The 5,699-nt window shown below is 34.0% G+C and overlaps 1 long non-coding RNA gene across 1 annotated transcript in view; it reads left to right on the top strand.

Moving 5' to 3' along the window:
- Positions 1-5,699, top strand: part of LOC111088046 — a 10,389-nt gene that overhangs the window by 2,626 nt on the left and 2,064 nt on the right. Inside the window, exon 2 of the long non-coding RNA XR_002612667.1 lies at positions 4,438-4,572. This is a non-coding gene — a long non-coding RNA (uncharacterized LOC111088046). The remainder of the gene's footprint in view (positions 1-4,437; positions 4,573-5,699) is intronic.

The raw sequence follows: 5,699 nt of genomic DNA, 5'->3' as shown, positions 1-5,699 counted from the left end.
AACAGTTTTTATATCATTCACTGTTATTGAGGTCCACACACTGTTTTTGTACCGTTTACTGTTAGTGATGTCCACATACTGTTTTTATATCGTTCATTGTTATTGAGGTCCACATAATGTTTTATACCGTTCACTGTTAGTGAGATCCACATACTGTTTTTATAGAGTTCATTGTTAGTGATGTCCACAAACAGTTTTTATATCATTCACTGTTATTGATGTCCACACACAGTTTTTGTACCATTTACTGTTAGTGATGTCCACATACTGTTTTTATATCGTTCATTGTTAGTGAGGTCCACAAACTGTTTTATACCGTTCATTGTTAGTGAGATCCACATACTGTTTTTATAGAGTTCATTGTTAGTGAGATCCACATACTGTTTTTATAGAGTTCATTGTTAGTGATGTCCACAAACAGTTTTTATATCATTCACTGTTACTGAGGTCCACACACAGTTTATATAATCGTTCACTGTTAGTGAGGTCCACACACTTTTTATACCGTTCATTGTTAATGACTTCCACAGTAATTGCCATCCAACTCCCTTGTGGCCCTGCTTAAAAGCTCATAACGCTGAAATTGGGGTTTCGAACCCTGCTGTGGGCACAGCCCAGATAGCAAATTTTGTATATGTATAACAAAGAATCAAACAAGGCAGCAGTAATTAGTGGGTTAAATTACAATATTCATGATGTTTTTGTTCAATATTTTTGTGTGATATTAGAAACCCTCTAACTAACCGAGTCATGGATACACAAGTAACTTGATACATAAACAGTCTAGAATATTATATAAAAGGTTAAGGGTTACAAGATATTATAAGAATGTAGCACTAAAGGGCAAAGTCTAGGTAAAAAAAAGCCACAAATCATTCTTAACAGTTACTGATCGATCACAGCTTATTATCAGAAGGTCAGATGTCATCAGTTATGATACCTGTTCAATTTCTACACGTCACAACTCATTAGTCATACGCCAACAAAGTATGTATCCTTAAATAAATATGTTTCACACGCAACAAGACTTAAAATTATTTGACAAGTGACATGCCAGCTTTAGTAAGTCATAGTACATTTTCCGTAATAATTCCCGAATTAAACAATTGTTTGGTGTTGTTTAGGTCAAAACTATTTGTTTGTTTTTGAATTTCGCGCAAAGCTACACGAGGGCTATCTGCGCTAGCCGTCCCTAATTTAGCAGTGTAAGACTGGAGGGAAGGCAACTAGTCATCACCACCCACCGCCAACTCTTGGGCCACTCTTTTACCAACGAATAGTGGGATTGACCGTCACATTATAACGCCCCCACGGCTGAAAGGGTGAGCATGTTTGGTGTGACGGGGATTTGAACCCGCGACCCTCAGATTACGAGTCGAGTGCCCTAACCACCTGGCCATGCCGGGCCAGGTCAAAACTGAAACAGTACATATCACCAGGAAATTGACTTCAACGGTTCTTAAAAGAAAGTAAGTCTGGCTATACATAATCAGATTAGTAGGTTTTATTTACTTGTAGTAATGGATACTTAAGTATATTTTAAATACTAAAAAGTGTCTCAAGTCTCCATGTCACAAATCATATTTTCAAAGTCACGTTGCTATGGTTACCAGAACCGTAACATTACGAAAAAACTATATATATATATATATCATTACTTCGAACAAGTATTTGAAATCGATAAGAAATAATACTTCCCCCCCCTTTCCTCAAGTAACAGAATCGTCTTATTTTTCTGTAACGTTGATCAAAACGGTTTAATAAAATCTCAGGTTTTGCTGAGCGTGGTTACGTTTCAGTGTTTTGACAGAAAGTACAGTCCACCAGAAGTGCTTTAAGAATTTCATTTACAATGGTAATTTTTCCAGTTAAATATTTGGAAGTATTTTAAGGATATATTGTTAATTCCTCTTGTTGTTGGAAAAAAATGGAAGATTTTAATAACAAAAAGTTAATTAACATAAAATAAAAACAAACAGATTAATCACAAAACAAGGAACCAGATAATCCAAACTTCAGAAGATAGACCTTTAATGGTAAAGAACAAAGATTTACTTTAGGAAAGAGTTCGGGTAATTCGGTTTATTGTTTTGTGATTATAGCTAAACTACCTAAGTATACTATATTATTTAATTTGTAGAATATACACGGACTTTTCTCTACGTTAATTTACTTATGTTATAAGTCTTAAATAACGATATTATTTAATTATTGTTACTTTCATTAACAATAATGATTATACTATTATACTTTTATTGCAGAGATTGTTTTCCACTGTTCTCTCAAGCTGGCCAAACGTCGTGAGATATTTATAGGAAATATGGTCTAAAATATCGTTAACTGATGAAATAATGCATTCTAATCTTTATAAGTAGAAACATAAGTAAAGTGTATTTAATCAACTGTACTGATGGCCAGGTAAGTATTCAGTTTCGCTCTAAACACATAACTTTGAGCGGAAGTTACTATTGTTACATACAGTTCTATCGCTTTTCAATGTATTACTTATTGCTCCTTTTCTATCTTAAAGCATGAGTACACGTTGTTAAGGAGATAGTTGGAATATAATAGTTAGGGTAATATATCTCTTCATTAGCTAAAAAAAGAGGTAATTTAATTATTGTGTATATATACTTCAATAAGTCAAACTTCTCCAACAAGTGACAAGTATTCTCATAGGTTATATCTTGTCTCACTCCATTATATCAATAACTTTAATCCTAAGCTATTACTTTCAAACAAAATGAGAGCATGAAACACACTGCCAATAATGTAAACAAGTAATAAAAAACATTTTGTAAGTGTAAAATGATGTAGGGATGGCAGTGCCAAAAAGTATGCAAACAAGAGTATAGGAATGATACAGCTATGCATAGATCATCCATACATGACTTTAAGTACTCAAATTTAATGTCACACTGTAAAATACACGAGTACAAAATGGTTACTAGGTCGGTCAATTCGACCGATCTCGTAGCAAGAGTCTGCAGTAGTCTGTAATAATCAAGACATGGTTTGACTCAACTTGGTTTTCCTTGTAAGTAAGTCCTACGCTCTTAGTTACACTACATTATTACCTACCCTGATATAACCTTGATATTATGATAAAGAAACTGCATACCAACAATCAATAATATACAATCGATGGCGTCGTGCACTGCCCAGAAACACATGGAGTGGATTTAGGTGTAAACTGGCATTAGTAATAAAGTAGTAGTAGAGTTACCTCGAGTGAAACAAGAAGAAAGATGAATAATTTGGTGGGTTGGTTACTTTCTGGTTTGGTATTTTAGCGATGGCTTCTTGCCTTGTTTTTGGGCTTGTTGAGTAGAGAAACAAATGAAAGTGATTACCAATCATCTTTTAAAGTAAAACTCTCTGTCATTGTTGATTTTTAGCGTGCATATTTATATTATGCCTATTGAGTATATTGGCCATCCCTACATATAGACTCTACAGACTTTATGATATAAAACATCGCCAGCGAAGTGTTTAATTTTTAGTTTTGATCTATATAGATAGCTTGCCTTGACTAGAAGTAAAGGATGATAAGCATGGTCTCCTTTTAAAAATAATGAACCTCCAGTGGCTCAGCGTTAGGTCTGGAGGCTTATAACGCTAAAAACCGGGTTTCAATTCCGTAGTGGGCACAGCGCAGTTAGTCAGTTGTGTAACTTTGTACTTAATATTGTACATTGCTGATGAGACTTGAGTAATCCACCGAACAGGAAACTTTTATGTAACAAATGTTGTATATACGTTCCAAAAATGTTTAATCACTATGGAAAAGCAATAGCTCTAGAGATTTAACCATGGCTAAATCTAACAGTGGATCGGGTAATACCATGAATTTTCTGCGACCATGGCCAAGATTGCTGCGAGTCATATTAAGGATGGGCACTGTACTAACCTAAGACTAAATTTGTTTGTATAAATGCTCTTATAAAAGGACAGCAATATTTGTGTCAAGATATTCTAACGTTGTCTGTTCGATCACCTTTATTTATTTATTGTTAGGGCAGAAATGCACAGAATAATATACATCTTAACTGGAATACCTAAAATATATTCTAAGGGAACAACTGCGCTGAATAACATACATCATAGTTGGAATACTAAAATACCTTTAAAATATGTGCATGTGTGTGCGCGCAATAATACATTTTACAATTTATCTTATACTATTGTCCTACAAGAACGTATCTTGTGGTCAGTACAAGATATTAGAATTTTTATTAAAATACATTTCAAGAAAGTGACCTATACCAACGAAAATACGACTTTTTTCTAATATGAATAAACATGATCTCTAGTTAATAATGTAGGTATGTACTTCAGCTAACTTTCCCAGAGTTTCGTTAACAGCTATACTATGGTTGTGGTCTAGTCTTTTCCATTTAGCACAGATGTTTCTAGTTACATTTTTCTTCACTGTAGGTCGAGTGTGGCCCATTCTGACTGATTGGCACTGACCTGACTCAGCTTGGAAAAGAGAAAGAAGCTTTTTCTTAGCTTCTCTCTGTCACTGATCGTGTTATACAAGGTCTTCTAACTGGCATTCAAAACAATGAGGTAAATAAATATTATTTATTATTTTCTGTATTGGATATTTCATATTTTATTTTAGACACACTTGTAAAAGAAATACAGTCAGACAAAGCTGAATGGCAATTAACGTCGTCTGTAACCACGCGGCCAAGGTTGAGTCTCTTGTTTACCTTTCTTGGGATCAGAAATAAATGTTACCCTGCATTCAATCGACTTAACAATTTGAAACGATATAAAACTTTAACTGTATGGTGGGAAAGTTTGGGTAACAGCATTGCATTCAAGTCAACTCGTGTTTTGTATGAAGGTTCTTCGGAAATGTACGTAAAGCCATCCACTCCTTCAAACTAAAACAACTTTCTTAGCGTGTATGTCGGAAATAAAGACAACCACTAATCTACCCGACCGACTGACGCCGACAAGGCGCCATCTACACCGTCAGAGATTCCACACTAGAGGCCTTGTAAACGTTGCTCGCAAGAATCTTGTATGTCAAGCTTCTTTTTGATGTAAGACAAACTAATATTTGAATGAACACTTCTGAGATTATTGTACAACCAGTAAGGGATTCAAACAGTGTTTTAGAATGATTGCTTTTGAAATGATGAAATTATATTATTGTTCAAGACGCCAAGTTTACATATCCGGATCATTGGAATTCATACATATAAAAACTTGTTTTCTGGTTTTCTTCTTATCACAATAACAGCATTCATATAGTATAGTGTATTTTTGTACTAAATTTCACAAACATATTGTAATCTAACAAATCATATTAAACAACAACAAAAAACATTGTTAAAACTATTGTTTGACTAATACCTGAAGTAATGGGGGGAATAACTGACAAGAACAAGCTAACTTAGGTTGCTTGTTCTTTAACTCAGGTTGCTGAGATCCAATGTTCGAAAGAGCAAACTGCTATGTAACAATAGGTTAAAATACAAACTGTTATATAGCAATAGTCTAAACAACAAACTGCTATACAGCAATACTGTAAAATACAAACTGCTATATAGCAATAGTCTAAACAACAAACTGCTATACAGCAATACTTTAAAATACAAACTGCTATATAGCAATTGTTTAAACAACAAACTGCTATACAGCAATACTTTAAAATACAAACTGCTATATAGCAATTGTTTAAA

The sequence above is a fragment of the Limulus polyphemus genome, unplaced genomic scaffold (genome assembly GCF_000517525.1).
Source record: "Limulus polyphemus unplaced genomic scaffold, Limulus_polyphemus-2.1.2 Scaffold3040, whole genome shotgun sequence".
NCBI classification, from domain to species: Eukaryota; Metazoa; Arthropoda; class Merostomata; order Xiphosura; family Limulidae; genus Limulus; species Limulus polyphemus.
This window is presented reverse-complemented; position numbering and strand designations above follow the sequence as displayed.